This window comes from Chrysochloris asiatica, unplaced genomic scaffold (assembly GCF_000296735.1).
Source record: "Chrysochloris asiatica unplaced genomic scaffold, ChrAsi1.0 scaffold00066, whole genome shotgun sequence".
NCBI lineage: Eukaryota > Metazoa > Chordata > Mammalia > Afrosoricida > Chrysochloridae > Chrysochloris > Chrysochloris asiatica.
In genome coordinates, this window is record NW_006408584.1 from 8,052,733 (window position 1) to 8,069,878 (window position 17,146).

The 17,146-nt window shown below is 37.2% G+C and overlaps 1 pseudogene; it reads right to left on the bottom strand.

The window, feature by feature from the left end:
• The window catches only part of LOC102826891, a 90,733-nt pseudogene that overhangs the window by 65,749 nt on the left and 7,838 nt on the right, over positions 1–17,146 (bottom strand).

Sequence of the window (17,146 nt, forward strand, 5' to 3'; positions counted from 1 at the left end):
TATATATTGTTGTTGAGATCATACAGAGCATAACATACTCCAATACAAAGATTTCTACTTTTATAATGCAGTGATGTTACAATCTTTGAGTTGTGCAACTAGTCTCGTCTTCCTTTTATAAATTGTTCTTCCCTCATTAACCTAAATTTACTACCCTCTTATCTAATATTTTGAGTTGCTGTTGTCCCTTTGATCTTATATAAATAGTTCTTGTTGCAGCTGTTGTTGTTAAGTGCTATTGAGTCACTTTCAACTCATAGTAATATAAGGTTTCTGAGGAGCAGCTAGTAGATTTGAACCATCAACCTGTGATTAGCAGTCCAATGCTTATCCTGCAGTGTCACACCAGTCTACAAAAAATAGTTCTCACAAAGGTACACTACTCAAAACAGATTTTTTAAACTAGTTATGCTAAAGAGTTTCTTTGTTTTAAGACTTTAGGAGATATTTTTTATTTAAGATTTAAAGATTATCTTGGGGTAAAAGTTCCAGGGGTTCATTCAGCCTAGCAAGTCTGTAGTCCATGAAAAGTTAAAATTTGGTTCCACAATTTCCTCCTTTCAATCAGAATAATTCTACATTATCTTTGACCAAAATATTCAGTAATGACAGTGGGTTATCATCCAGTTCTGGTTCCATGTCCAAAGAGGCCATTAGTTGTTTATGAAGGAAATTAGTCACACAATCCATGTGATGGTGGTTTTGTGCTATACAGTCAGTTCCAACTCCTACTTACCCTCTCTAGGTTTTCTGAACTGCTGACCTTGTGGTTAGCAGCCCAACTCATAACCCATGATGTTACCAGAGATGTATCTTCCTTATATTCCTGACTCTCCTTTCTCTGTTGAACCAGGCAAATAAAGACCAATTGTTGTACTTTGGGGAAAAGTTTGCAGGCATTATACAACTGCTGTTGTTAAGTGCTGTCAAGTTAGCTCCAACTTATAGCAATCCTGTGTAGTATTACCGAGGAGCAACTGGTGAGTTTGTACCGCTGATTTTGTGGTTCAAACTGACCTTGGGGTCCTGTCCAGTCCAGTGTTTATCCTACTGCAGCACATCAGGACTCCGCTTAACAACTAGAAGGCAAAAAAGAAGACCAAATACATTATTAAGCCAGTTAACTGTAAAATTGCATGAAACCATGATTCTAAATTCCTAAATCTAGGAACCAAATTCTATGAGGTTTTTGGTTGTATATAAGCAGTCTGAGCAGCTATTCTCCTTCTGTCATTGTTATAAACACATATATCACACAACTTTTTACTAATTAAAATTTTCATAAGTGTATACCTTATTGACATTAATTATGATAATTGGTTGTATAACCCTAACCTTAATCAATGAAAATTTTGTATCACTGTTAAACTTTCCTCCTTTTCTCTTCCCTCCCTTCCCTGGCAATGGCTAATAAACTGCGCTATCTATCTGTTTGCCTAATCTTGTCTTTTTGTGTAACTGAAGAAACATATTTGTCCTGTTGTGATTTCACTCAGTATAAACTTGAAGAATTTGTGTTTCCTTATAAATATAACTGGAATGCTACTATATGAAAGTGAATTAAAACCAGGAGACAATAAATCTTGTCCAATAAGCTGATTATATGTTGTTGTTGTTAGGTGTCATCAAGTCAGTACCGTCTCATAGCAACCCTATGCAAAGCAGACTGAAACACTGCCTGGTCCTGGACCACCCTCACAATCATTGCTACACCTGAGCCTTTGGTGCTATCACTGTGCCAATCCATTTCTTAAGGATTCTTCCTCTTTTTCTCTCACCCTCCACTTTACCAAGCATGATAGCCTTCTTCAGACACTAATCTCTCTGGATACTATGCTACCTACGTGCACTAAAAGTCAGCTAAAACTAGATTACATAAATTTTTCAAAACGGAGTTCAGAAACAAGTACAAGATTGTTTGAAGACAGTCTTAGTTTGTTAATGCTTTTGTAACCAAAATGTGACAAGTTTGTGGCTTCAATGAACAGAAATTTATTTTCTGTTTAGGGAGCTAGAAGAAAGAATTCAGGACTCTGGCTTTATGATAAGATGCCTTTCTCTGTCAGTTCTGAGGGAAAAATCTCTGTCCCAGAAACTTCAGTCACACTTCTCTTGGATTCTTTGAATGGCCCAACATAGCATGTATTCTTCCCTTGATTTGTGTTGCTTCAGTGTCTAATCTGCTCTAGTTAAACTAGAAAGTGGCTAGATGTTAAGTAAACCTTATGACACCATAGTCAATTGCCATAACATAGTCCACAAAGACATGTTCTATATTGCAGTTTGATGAGTAGCATCTGGGATATTAACGAGCTCATGAGCAGCCAACAAAAGTGCAACTATTGGACTGTCCACGTGAGAAAGAAAGAAGAGTGATCAGAATTGAAGATAGTTGGATTCAATTATTCAGTGAAATAATAGACCATGTGAACATCAGTCTTGATAACTATGAGACCAGAAGAACTAGATGGTGCTTGGCTACCACTACCAGCTGCTCTGAAAAGGATCATATTAGAAGGTCACAAAAAGAATGGTAGAAAGTGAAGTCCAAAACTAGAAATTATATTTAAAAAGACTGGTCAGAAACATACTGGAGGAACCAAAGACTATGGCCGTTAAACAGGCTTCAGGTCTGGAAAGGAACTCACCCTTGTGGCCCAATTTTCTGTCAAACAGTAGATATGTATATAGTTGTTGTTAGGTGCTATCGAGTAGGTACCAGCCCATAGCGACCTTATACACAGCAGAATGAAGCACTGCCAGATCCTGAGCCAACCTCACTACTGTTGCCACACTTGAGTCCATCAATGATGCCACTTGGCCATTCCATCTCATTGTGGCTCTTCCTCTTTTCCTCTGAACCTCCACCTTACCAAACATCATATACTTCTCCAGTGACTGGTCCCTCCTGACAATACATCCAAAGTCTGAGAGATAAAGTTTGGCCATCCTGGCAGCCAAAGAGCGCTCTGGCTGCACTTCTTCCAACACAGATCTGTTGGTTCTTTTGGCAGCCCATGCCACTTTCAATATTCATCTCCCACAACATAACTCAAAATCATCAATTCTTCTATGGTCTTCCTTATTTGCTGTCCAGCTTTTGCATGCATATGTGGTTGTTGAAAATACCATGGCTTGGGTCAGGTGCACCACAAGCTGACAACTTTGCTCTTCAACACTTGCAAAAGATCTTGTACAGCAGATTTGCCTAAAACAATACATTGTCTGATTTCTTGGCTGCTGCTTCCATGAGTGTTGATAGTTGATCCAAGAAGAATGAAGCCCTTGACAACTTCAATCTTTTTTCCATTGATAAGAATGTTGTTTATTGGTCCAGTGGTGAGTATTTTTGTGTTCTTTACATTGAGATGTAATTCATACTGAAGGCTGTGCTCTTTGATCTTCATCAGTAAATATTTTAAATCTTCTTCACTTTCAGCAAGCAAGGTTGTATTATCTGCATATCACAGGATGTTAATGAGTCTTCCCATTCTTGATGCAACATTGACTCCAGCTTCTCGGATGATTTGATCATCATGCAGGTTGAATAAGTATGATGAAAGAACGCAATCCTGTCACACAACTTTCTTAATTTGAAACTATTCAGTGTTCTCATATTCTGTTCAAACAACTGCCTCTTGGTCCATGTACAGATTCCTCATGAGGAAAATTAAGCATTCTGGAATACTCATACTTTACAATGTTGTCCATTGCTTGTCATGATCCACACAATCGAAAGACTTTGATTATTCAATAAAGCACAGGTAAAAATCTTTCTGATATTCTCTGCTTTCAGCCAAGATCCATCAGACATCAGCGATGATATCCCTCGTTCCATGGCTTCTTCTGAATCTGGCTTGAACCTTTGGAAGTTCTCTGTCAATGTATGCTTGCAGCAATTTCTGCATTACTTTTAGTAAAACTTTACTCGCATGGGCTATCCATAATATTTTCCGATGATTTTCACAATCCATTGTGTCACCTCTCTTTGGAATGGGCACAAATACGGATCTCTTCCAATTAGTCAGCCAGATATTTGTCTTCCAAATTTCATGGCAGAGATGAGTGAGTGTTTTCTATGTCGCCTCACTTTCTTGAAAGATTTCAATTTTTAGTCCATCAATTCCTGGTGCCTTTTTCCTTGCCAATTCCTTTAATGCACCTTGGGCTTCCTCTTTCAGTATCATTGGCTCTTGATCATATGCTACCTCTTGAAACAGTTGAACATCAACCATTTCCTTTTGGTACAAAGCCTTTGTGCATTCCTTACATCTTTTGGTGCTTTCTGCATCATTCAATAATTTGCCCAGCGAATCCTTCAATAACGTTGAATCCTTCATGTTGAGGCTTGAAGTTTTTCTTTAGTTCCCCCAACTTGAGAAATGCTAAGCGTGTTCTTCTTTTTTGGTTTTCTGATTCCAGATCTTTGCACATTTTGTTGTAATATTTGAATTTATCTTCTCGGCCTGACCTTTGAAATATTCTATTCAGCTCTTGTACTTCTTCATTTCTTCCATTTGCTTTAGCATCTCTATGATGTAGAGCAAGTTTTGATGTCTCTTCTTACATCCATTTTGACCTTTTCCTTCTTTCTTGTCTTCTTAATGACGGTTGTTGTTGTGAAGTGCCGTCAAGTTGATTACGACCCATAGCGACTCTGTATTGGGTTTCCAAGGAGCAGCTGGTGAGCTTGAACCACCTACCTTGCAGTTCAAACGACTTTGCAGACACATTAGCCCCCACAGCACCACACCAGGACTCCTCTTAATGACTAGTTGCCATGAAATCACCAGCTATGAACCACATAGAATGTATTAGGTTTCTAGCATTGCTACAACAAAATACCACATAATTGGAGACACAACAGAAATTTATACTCTCAATGATCTGAAGGCTCGAAATCTAAGATCAAGTTATTAACAGACCTTATTTTCCTGAAAAAAAAAAAAAATTGGGAATAATCTTTCTCGCCTCTTCCCCTTTCTGATGGCTCCAGATGTTCCTTGTCTTGTAACACCATTATATTAATATTTACAGGGCCTACTTCACTGTGTGTGTGTGTGTGTGTGTGTGTGTGAATATGTGTGTGACTTTTTATGTATTTTATGTTGTTGTTAATAAGTGCCATCGAGTCATTTCTGACTTGTAGTGATCCTGTATAGCAACTGATGGATTTGAACCACTGATCTTTCTGTTAGCCATCTTGTGTTTATCCTACAGTCCCACACCATGATTCCAATGACATACTAATCCAGTACAGTCTTATCTCATTCCTTACCTTAATCCTTACTTTGCCACCTGCAAAGATTCAGAACCAAATAAGTTTCCGAAGCTTCAGGTTGGTAAGATTTTGGAGAAATACTATTCAACCCACTAGTTGGTTAATTGGTTCTGTGCCATGGAGTCATTTCCAACTCATGGCAACCTCGTATACAGTTTCTGAGGATGTAAATCTTTACAGGAGCAGAAAGCCTTATCTTTCTCCTGTGGAGCAGTTGGTTGATTGGAACTACTGATCTTGTAGTTAACAGCCCAACTCATAACTCACTACACTGAGTTAAATCTAGTTACAATCTTAAAAGTGAATTCATATTTTAGATAGTCTTATTATTCTTACTGAAATTCACTTAAAAATGTTTTGACCTTCAAAATTGAGAAAAATTTCAAGTTTGGAACCACCAGCCAAAATTGAAGGTGAGAATCCATAGGAGATTATGAGAATAGCTGAATTATAACTTTGAGGTGTTAACTACTAGATGAACTGAGCATGAATCAAAAATGAGGTATTTTTGAATCAAAAAGAAGAGGCTAGGATAAAAATAAAGGCTGTTGTTGTAACTAGGTGCTGTTGAGTCAATAGACAATGTAGAACTGCCCCACATATTTTTCTAGTCTTTAATTTTTTTGAGAGCTGATTGCCAGGTACTTTATTCAGGTAGTTGTTGCTAAGTGTTTTCAAACTGGTTCTGATTCAGAGTGACCCTGTATGGGGTTTCCAAAGAGTGACTTATGGGTTTGACCATCAACCACCTGGTTAAAATTCCAGTACTCATCCTACAGCACCGCAGAAAAGAAGGGTTCAAAAAAAAAAAAAAAAATGGTGATGTGGCTGTAGTTAGGCATATGTTAGGGTTACAAGTATGGATTGGGCTTAGGGTCATGTTCTTCTGTGCCCTTTTATCCTCTGTGTCTACAATAATCTTAGAAAGGTATCAGATGCATAAAGACTCCTGGCATGAAAGTGTAGATCAGCACTGGACTGCTAACTATGAGATATATGGTCAAACCCATCAACCTCTCCTTGGAAACCTTACATGAGGTCACTATGAGTCAAAACCGACTCCACTTAACAACAACAAGCTTAAAGAAACTCCTAAGATAATCTTGCCTACAAAATTTCTAGCCTTGTTAGGATATATTATCAGGAGGGACCAATTCCTTGAGAAGGACATCATGCTTGATAAAATGGAGAGTCAATGAAAAATGGGAAAATCCCCAATAAAATGAATTGGGACAGTGTCAGCAGCAATGGACTCAAGTGTGAAGATGATGCATGACATGGCAATGTTTCATTCTGTAGTGCATATGGTTGCTATATGTTGGAACTGACTCCACTGCACCACACAACAAAGCCTTGCTCAATTATTCTCTTCCTTCTTTTGATATAGAGATCAGAAGATGGAGCTTCTGGAATAGAAGCTCAAATGTTTCTTTTCCTCAATTCAAAGGCTGAATGCCAGGTGAGATTCTAGGCCCAGGTTAAAGTAATTAGTTGCATGGGAAGGCTATAGATAATTTAAGCCAAATTCCACTGTCGCCAAGTTGATTCAGACTCATAGTAATCCTATGAGTCAGAAGCTATAAATCTTTATGGAAGCAGACTACCCCAATTTTCACAAAGCAACTGGTGAGCTCAGGAAGCAGCCCAACACTTAACCCACAAAATCACAAGGGCTCTTACTATAGACCAGTTTTTGATAGAATCACACCCTCTATGAAGGTTCTAGTGGAATAATCCTCCAATGTTTCTTTTAGCTCCTGATGATCCAAATATTTTATTGACATGTAGATGCATCAATCCAATCTCTGCCTCCATATTCATTTCAACATATTTCTTCAATACATCTCTGTGTCTTCAAATGGTACTGTTATATTTTCCTGTTGGCATGGATCTCTGAAGAATACCAGTCACACTGGAGTAGGGCCTATCCTTGTTATAACCTCATGCTAACATAATTAATTACATCTGTAAAGATGCCATTTCCAATAAGGTCATATCCACTAGTACCAGGGATATCCATGGGCCAACATTACTGAACATATCTATTGATGGACAAAAATCAACCCATACAAGATAGCATAAAACAAAATACAGTTTATTTTTAAACAGAGATTATTGGGCAATGCTGGCTAAGTTAGTGTATATATTATATTTTATTTTTGGATCTTAGTGAGAGTGGGTATACCTCCTTTATTCAAGTTGTTGTTGTTATTAGGTGCCATCGAGTCAGTACTGACCCATAGCGACATTATGCACAGCAGAATGAAATACTGCCCGATCCTGGGCCAATCTCACTATTGTTGCCACGTTTGAGTCCATTGATTCTGTCACTTTGCCAATCCATCTCTTTGGGGGTCTTCCTCTTTTCCTCAGACCCTCCACCTTACCAAACATGATATCCTTCTCTAGCAACTGCTCCCTCCTGACAATATGTCCAAAGTATGAGAGACAAAGTTTGGCCATCCAAGGAGCACTCTGGCTGCACTTCTTCCAACACAGATCTATTGGTTCTTTTGGCAGCCCATGACACTTCAAATATTTTCCTCCAACACCATAACTCAAAGGCATCAATTCTACTGTCATCCTTATTCACTGTCCAGCTTTCACATGCATATGAAGTAATTGGAAATACCATGGCTTGTGTCAGGCACACCTTACTCCTCAAGCTGACATCTTAGCTCTTCAACACTTTAAAAAGATCTTGTGCAGCAGATTTGCCTAATGCAATACGTCATTTGATTTCTTGACTACTGCTTCTGTGAGTGTTGATAGTTGATCCAAGAAGAATGAAGTCCTTGACAATTTCAATTTTTTCTCTATTGATTAGAATGTTGTTTATTAGTCCAGTGGTGAGGATTTTTGTTTTCTTTTCATTGAGATGTAATCCATATTGAAGATTGTGCTCTTTGATCTTCATCAGTAAATGTTTTAAGACCTCCTCACTTTCAGCTAGCAAGGTTTTATCATCTGCATAGTGCAGGTTGTTAATGAGTCTTACTCCAATCCTGATGCCACATTTTTCTTCATATAACCCGGCTTCTTGGATTATTTGCTCAGAATACAGGTTGAATAAGTATAGTGAAAGAATACAACCTTGTCGCACACCTTTCTTAAATTTTAAACCATTCAGTGTTTCCATGTTCTGTTCAAACAACAGCCTCTTGGTCCAGTTACAGATTCCTCATGAGCAGAACTAAGTGTTCCAGAATACTCATACTTCGCAATATTGTCCATAGCTTGTCATACAGGTTGTTCAAGTTAAAGTGTCATTATTATTCCATGCAAAGAAAATCTAGTGTTTCATTTATTTACTTATGTACATATTACGTACTTTCTGTTTTATCTATGTTTCATACAGACTCTGTTACTCTTCATATGCTACCATTTTAAAGAACTTAACGCGTATCTTTTTTGTTTTTATGTGATATTGCAAAATGTTTTCTTTCTTTTTGTATGAGTACAAAATATTTACTTAAATGGTATGACCTGTCTCTTACTTTTTTGTTCAATAACTTTTTTCTAGGGTCCATTCACATTGCTATGAAGGGTTCATTTAGATGGTTGCTTCTAATTTTTGCCCAGGTACTCTGTGATAGGAATTCACCAGATTTCTCTTATGCTCATTGGACAGCATGATGGTTACCACACATTCGCCTTGAAGAAATCATCTTGCAACTTTCTTTTTCAAATCGTTGTTCAGAATGGGTGAAATTATCTTTATTCCCATAATCAGTACATGAGACCCTATATTAACACATCTCTGCCTGCTTGTGTCTTCATCCAGATGTCATAATACAGTGTCAATTGAGACATCACTATCTTTTAATCTGTATTTCTCTGATTATCTTTTTTATTTTTTAAGTTTCCTCTTCTAAAAATTGCCTGTTCATATAATCTGTCCATTTTCCACTGAGTTTCCTGTTTCTGTTTGGTGAAGGTTGAAAGGAGGCAAAAGTAACCTTGGGGCAAAAAAATAAAATGAAGAATAGAATAAAACAGGGAATTATTAAGATTGCCCTTGCTTATACTGTGTAGCGTCTTTAAGGGTAATAGAACTTTGCCTATTAATATATTGTCTATCTCCACAAAGTGAATACAATATATAATTTTAAGTCTAATGGCCTATAGAGTTGAATAGAAATTCTAAAGTGATTTCCTAAAGAAAAGAAAGGTAAATAAAATGGTTGTTTTTACTCAGCACAATTGAGATGAAATGAGGTTGAGAAAAACTGGGAGGCACATTGACCTCAAACTGACTCCCCAGTGAAGCTCAGGAAGCCTCCATCATTTACGTCAATTAAAAGTGACAGTCCTGTTGGACGAAGCACTGAGAAATAAAGTGTAGCTGATGGTCTCTCATTACAGCGGGAATGGATTTGAGGTCTGAAATGATGCTTGCTGTTTTTGTGTCTTGATTTAATGTGGCATGCATGATCACAGAAGAAAGCTCTTCTTACTCCCCTACTGTCATCTTTTAACTACTCATAGATAGAGGTTAGTTTAGCTGCCATATTTAGTTCTTTTACAAGTTCCTTTTTGAAGCTACCAATTACATAAATGATTCAGAGAAGTGTCCACAAACTAGAGACTATACAGTGTCTATTAACTCAAAGCAAGAAAGATGAGAGAAAATCACTACTAGGGAAGGACAGCTCTAGTTATTTATTTTTCTCATTTGTCAACATGTGGGAATAACTGGGATTTCTGGGCTGCAGTGGATTTGAATCCCAGAGGCAAGGCTTATATTATTCATTCCCTGGTAATGGGTTCTACCCAGCATGGTGTATTGTACATAGGGAATGGAGTCATTTTTCTTAAATTGAACAAATAGATTACATAGGATAGTTAGAAAGGGCATTTGAAGTTGTAGGAAGCTCTTTATCAGCTTATAATTTAATTTTATGAACCCACTAGATGAACTTTAATTTGCTCCTTTCAAGTTCTTACCCAAGAAAACTATTTAACTCACGTCCACCTTTGTATTCATTGATAAATACATATTTAATCATATTGCATCCATATGGAAAAATAGATCATGCTTTGTGATGTCTGATATTAAACAAAAATATAATGACTTTTTAAAAATCTGGTTATGTTTTACAGTCTATAAGATAGGAGGATATCAATACTTTTTACCTATTTTTTAAAAAACAATTTTAATAGAAATTAAAACATACTATCTTCTTACCTTAATTATCCTTGAGTTTGTGCTTTCTTTTTATGTGGTTTACAAAAGAGTGGCTTTCTTTTATGGGAATGAAAATCAGATGATTAAACATAAAAATAATAGCACATGCCTAAACTCATAGAACACTCTAATCTTTATGTTTAAGGAACTGAAGAATAGTCTTTAGTTTGGGGACACTTCTCTAAATCATCTGTGTAATTAGTAGTTTTAAAAAGGAATTTGTAAAATAACTGAATATGAATGTTAAACTAACCTCTATCTATGAGTATCTAAAAGATAACTATGGGGGATTGAGAAGAGTTTTCATCTGTGATCATGCATGCCACATACAAGTTTTGTATGTTCAAATATCATATTCAGTGGATAGTAGTTATATCTAGTCACAAATTCTAAAAAGAAACATCATTGCAATATAAATTGTAATTGATTATACAACATAGAGAGGATCAGCATTATAATTACCCTCAATTTTACTTCACTGTTAATTTCCCCTCTCAAAATAAGTTTGATTATAGTGTAATGTCAACACCAGCAGTTCGAATCTACCAGTCACTGTACAGGAGAAACTTGAAATTTCCTATTCCTGTAAAGATTTACAACCTATATTCTATGTATCGGGTCACTACAAGTCAGAAACAACTCAGTGGTACATAACCACCACCACCACCAGTGTCTATTCCATGTGGCTCTGCTGTGGTTGTTAGATGAAGTTGAGTTGGGTCACAGTGATCCTATGTAAAACAGCTCAACGTAAGCTTTGTTCTGCATCATCCTTGCAACCATGATATGTTTGAATCAATAGTTGCAGCTACTGCATCAATCCATTTTATGAAGGGCCTTCCTTTTTTTTTTTTTTTAATCACTGACCCTTTACCAAGCATAGTGTTCTTCTCCAGGGACTGGTTCCTCCTGATAATATGTCCAAAGTACATGATAAGATGATGTTTCATCCTCCTTGCTTTAAGGGGCATACTGACTACTCCTTTCAAGACAGACTTGTTCATTTATTTGGAAGTCAATGGTATAATCAATATTCTACAAAACACCATAGTTCAAATGCATCAGTTTTCCTTTGGTCTTCCTTATTCACTGTCCAGCTTTGGCATTCACATGAGATGATTGAAAATACCCTGACCTGGGTCAAGTGCACATTAGTTCTCAATGTGACATCTTTGCTCTTTATCATTTTAAATATTTGGACCTCTTTTAGCAGGTTTTGAGTTGTTTCCAATGCTGTATCTATCTTATTTGATTGTTCCTGTAGTGCTTTTCTGACCTCTTCCTTATTATTCTCAACCCCTTTGTGGAGCATTTGGATGCTCCTTGATATCATTCTCCTAAACTCCTTCTCAGGTAGTTCCAAAGCCTGCCCTCCTTCCAATGGAAAGTCTAGGTCTACCTCCAGCTCATTTGTCTCAGTTACTCTATGTTTCCTATAATAGATAAGTGATTGCTTTCAGAGATGCATAAGTTTATTGAAACACCTCAATTAGTATTCTATCGATTCCTGGATTCTTGTTTTTTTGTCAATGCCTTAGATGCAGCTTGGGTTTAATTATTCAATACTATTGATTCTTTATCATAAGCCTGCCCCACTTCCAATGGAAAGTCTAGGTCTTCCTCCAGCTCATTTGTGTCAGTTACTCTATCTTGTTTATGGACATGTGCTGATATTGTCAATTGATTTCTGGACAGCTTCAATAATTAGGTGTGTTTTTAATAATTAAATGAATGTATGTTGATGTATTTTTAAGCTTTCTGATTGCCTCCAGGTAGATGTGATCAGGAGATAGGCTTACCTTTTCACTTTTCTTATTACTCAACTCAGAGTAACTGTAACAGGTGTTAGCTATCTATCCAGTGTATAGCAGATGGTAATGGCTCTTGCCTGGATGGTGGGATTTTATAGGGTGTGATTGTAGCTTGGCTATATGATCAAAATTGCTGTCTCTTCTTGTGTAACATAGGGAGAGAAAAAGCCCCCTGAAAGTAAAAGTGGGACTAAAAAACAAAACAGCAAAAACAAAACAAAACAAAAAACAGGTTGGATACTATAGTCTATAATCACAAAAGAAGAAGAAGAAGAAAAAAATCAAACCTGTAGCAAAATATGAGTGTGACTTTAATGCCCCTCTCTCAGCTTCTTGCCTTTAAGGTTGCCTGAGAAATTTCAAGATGCTACTGTTGCACCTTATGATGTAACTCAGGATTTAATTTTTGATTAATTTTTTAAAATTTATTTATTAGTCTGGTTATTAGTCTGTTCCTTTTGAGTCTGCCTCTTTTCCCAACAATCCTGTTCAGAACTTTTCCCTAGTGTTAAACAGCTCACAGCCAGCTGTATCCATTTTGGGAAACCGTTCCATTTTAAGCAATTTATTCCTCCTTCTTAGAGCCTGCACGCAATGTCTTTACTGAACAGATCCATGCACATGCATAGTAGAACTCTCGGGGGGGTAGGGAGGGGTGTTCATTCACTCAGCCCTCCCCCTCTAGTCACCAGAGTGGAGGTGTGCAGAGAGCAAGCAAACAATGAACAGAGGGGGAAAAATGTCCACACATTTCTCTGCTACAGATCAGAAAACACCACCTTTCTTACTACAAATTCTACCAGCTGTAAGCCTTCGAATTTTGTATATATTCCTTTAGGTATAGTTCAGCATTCTTGGACTATCCCCTGAACCTGCTTCATCTGGTATTCTGTGCTATTGCTGGTGATGTTTACACCACACTTCTCCCTAATCTACCATTAAGGCCGGCCTCCACTCTTTATCACTTTAAAAATGTCTTTGGAAGTAGATTTGCCAAGTGCAATGCATCCCTTGGCTTCCTGACTGTTGCTTTTGTGGATGTTGGTTGTGACTCTAAGTAAAATTAAATACTTAGCAGCTGCATCTTTTCTACATTTATTATAATACTGCTTATTGGTCCAGTTGTGTGGATTTTTGTTTTCTTTATGTTAAAGCATAATCCATATTGAAGGCTGTAGTCTCTCTGATCTTCATCAATAAGTGCTGCAAGTCCACTTCACTTGCAACACTCACTGATGAAGATCAGAGATTACAGCAAGCAAAGTTGTGTCATCTCCATAGGCAAATTGTTAATGAGTCTTCCTCCAATCCTGTTGCTGCATTCGGCTTCATATTATCAAGTTCTCAGATTATTTGCTCAGCATACAGATTGAATAACTGGTGAAATGGTGAAAGAATTAAAGCCTGATTAACATTTTCCCTGATTATAAACCACTCATTATTCTATTGCTTAAGGAGCTCTAGTAGCACAGTGGTTACTAGTCAGGCTACTAACCTCAAGATCAGCAGTTCTAAACTACCAGCTGTTCTGTGGGATAAAGATGAGGCTTTCTGCTATCATAAAGATTTACAGTCTTGGAAACACTATGCAAGGTCTCTATGAATCAGAACCGACTCTATAGCACACCACCACCACCACTATCCTATTGTTTGGTTTGATTGATTGCTTCTTGATCTTTGTACAGGTTTCACCTGAGCACAATTAAGTGTTCTGAAACTCTTATTCTTTGTAATGTTTCCATAATTTGTTATGATGCAAACAGTCAAATATCTTCACAGCCAAGATTCATCTGACATCAACAATGGTATCCCTTTTTACCTGTCCTGTTCTCAGTCTGACTTGAGTTTCTGTCAATTCCCTGTTGATATTTTGCTGGAAACATTTCTGAATGTTCTTGAGCAAAATTTTGCTTGAATAAGATTTTAATGATATTACTCAATAATTTCTGCATTCTGTTGAATCATCTTTCTTTGGAATGGGCACAAATATGGATCCAGTTGGTTGCCAAGGTAGCTGCCTTCTAAATTTCCTATCATAGATAAGTGATTGCTTTCAGAGATGCATCAGTTAGTTGATACAGCTCAATCCGTATTCTATCAATTCCTGGATTCTTGTTTTTTGTCAGTGCCTTAGATGCAGCTTGGGTTTAATTCTTCAATACTATGAATTCTTTGTCATATACTACCTCCTGAAGTGGTTGAATAGCAACCAATTCTTTGTGGTATAGAGGTTTTGTATATTCCTTTCATCTTTTTGTAATCCCTGCATCATTTAATAGTTTCCCATAGACTTCTTCAATACTATAACACAAAGCTTGAATTTTTTCTTCAGTTCTTTCAGCTTGGGACATGTTGAGCCTGTTTACTTTTGCTTTTCTAACTCCAGGTCTTGGCACAATTCTTCATAATACTTTAATCTGTCTTATAAAGCCATCCTTTGAAGTCATCTGTCGAGCTCTTTTACTTCATCAGTTCTTCCAGTCCCTGTAACTATTTCTATGTTTAGAAGAAAGTTCCTGAGTCTCTTCTGATATCTGTTTTAATCCTTTATTTATTTTCTCTATTTTTAATATACAGTATTCTTGATATCTGCTTTCTTCATGTTTGATGTCCTTGATGGCATCCCACAACTTGTCTGATCTCTGGTTATTAGTCTTCAATACATCAAAATCTATTCTTAAGACAGTCTCAAGAGAAGTGAGAAGAGAATGAAAGATGTGACTATCAACAAGAAAGAAGAGCCGGGAGTGGAGGGGCATTCATTTGACTCAGGGTGCTTACACCAAGAGCCTCCAGATCCAAGGGAAAACTGATTCCACACACAAGTAGATCTCCAAAGGACCCTTGGCTCACAGATATTGAAAAGATGCAAGGACCTTCATAAGAAGCAACAGAGGGAGAAATACTGCCTTTAAAACTAGTGCTCTGAATTCAGACTTCTATCCTCCTATTCTCTGTTAGAGAATAAATATCTGTTTTAAAAGGCTTTTCACACAAGATGGAAAAGTAGTCAGACATGCGACATAGTCCCTCTATAATAAAGATATGGAGACCAAATAAAACAGACACAAAACTCAGATGATAACCTGGGAATTGTGAGTTTTAGAGGAAAGGTTAGAAAACTGCATTGAATATTTAACTGGGAAGAAATGCTGAGCAGTACTTATGAAGGAAGGAGACAACTGATTAATGGTCTGCTGGCAAGACATGGTGCAGGTATCTTAAATATTTGTAAGTAGCTTTAAAGGCAGATGGAGGCCTGACAGTGTAGATGCACATTGGTGACTGGTGACAGGAAAAGTGCAATTATCTTTTGTTATCCACACTTCCCTCACCAGAAATGTGGCCAGTTTCAACATTTTTTACCCCCTACCACAATGACTGATCTCTGGGAGTTGGGAATGATGTATTTGTAACTCAAGCTAGTGTGAGATGGGTGCAAAATGTGCTGCCTTTATGCCTGGATTCATGCAGTATCTGCTCAAGACATGGAGAACCCACAGAGCTGCCATGTCAGCCATAGAATATGAAGAATTCTCATATATATCCACACTGCCACAGTTACTCTCTGGTTATGACCAACACTGAATCCAGCTACTTTAAGAGCCTGTATGAAATATTTCTAGATTTGGATCCATGAAATATACATAACCCTTAGGTCTATAGGAGCTCCATGTAGGTCTGGGAATGCTACCATCTCTTTCTTATACCTTATAAGTGTTGAGCTCCTTGGCTGGCAAAAGTCTCCCAGAGTTTTCTCCTTTCTGGGTCCAACACTACACTGCTATTTTGTTTTGTTTTTCCCATCCTCCTTTTATTTTTGTTTGCTTTCATTCTTTACTCTCATTATTCCTTTGTTTCATTTTCCTATCTCAGATTTTGCTTTTCTTCTGTTTGTCTTTTCCCCTTGCTTCTTCTCATTTCTTATTTTTCCCTCTTGATTTTTCATTACTACTCTCTAGTCTTTTCATCTTGTCTCTCCCTAGCTTTGTTTAGTGTTATTTTTCTCTTTTACAGCTTTATTTTCCTTCCTTTTTTCTTCCTTTTAGTTATTATATTCTTTTTTTTTTCTTTCTTTTGTTGCCTGTGTTTTTATTTCTCCTTTATTATTTCTGTTTCCACTGTTACTTCCTTGGTTTTTTGTTTTGTTTTGTTTGCTTCTTTTTATGTGTGCCTTTTCTCTTCTTTTCCCACACATAGGGAGACAGCAACCATGCCCATACAGGTCAGCAACCACCATAACTTCTTCAGCTCTATCCACTGGGAAAGAGCTAATACTAAATTCCATGTGGTTGTTGTTATTAAGTACTGCTGAGTCAGTTCTGACTCATAGCAACCATATATAGGGTTAATAAGAAGTTTGAACTCCCAATCTTTTGATTCACACTGACCTTGCATTCCAGTGCTTTATCATACAGCACCAACCCAGGACTCCACCAGTTTCCATACCATCTAATAAATGTTTAGACAGTAGCCAACACCAGCAAAACTCACCTTAAATTGCACAAATGCTGAAAGGAGGATCTTGTGTACACTTCCAATCTCTAATCCCATCAACGAGGAGGCAGTTTTTGAGAGCCTAAGAACACATCAATATATAATCACTCAACAATTAAACAGAAATGCAACACCATCACAAAATCTTAAGGACAACAGATAATTTTAGTTTACACAAAGAACAAGAAAGCATGGCTCAAACATATGACCAAGATACAGAGCCAGAAAAGGTTTCTGGGAAATAAAAAGTATTGTAACTACCTTAGAAAGAATTCAAAATAATAATATTTAGGTGCCTGCAATGGATTGAGAGACATTGAGGTCAATATTGTTGTTGTTATGTGCCATCGAGTCGGTTCCGACCCATAG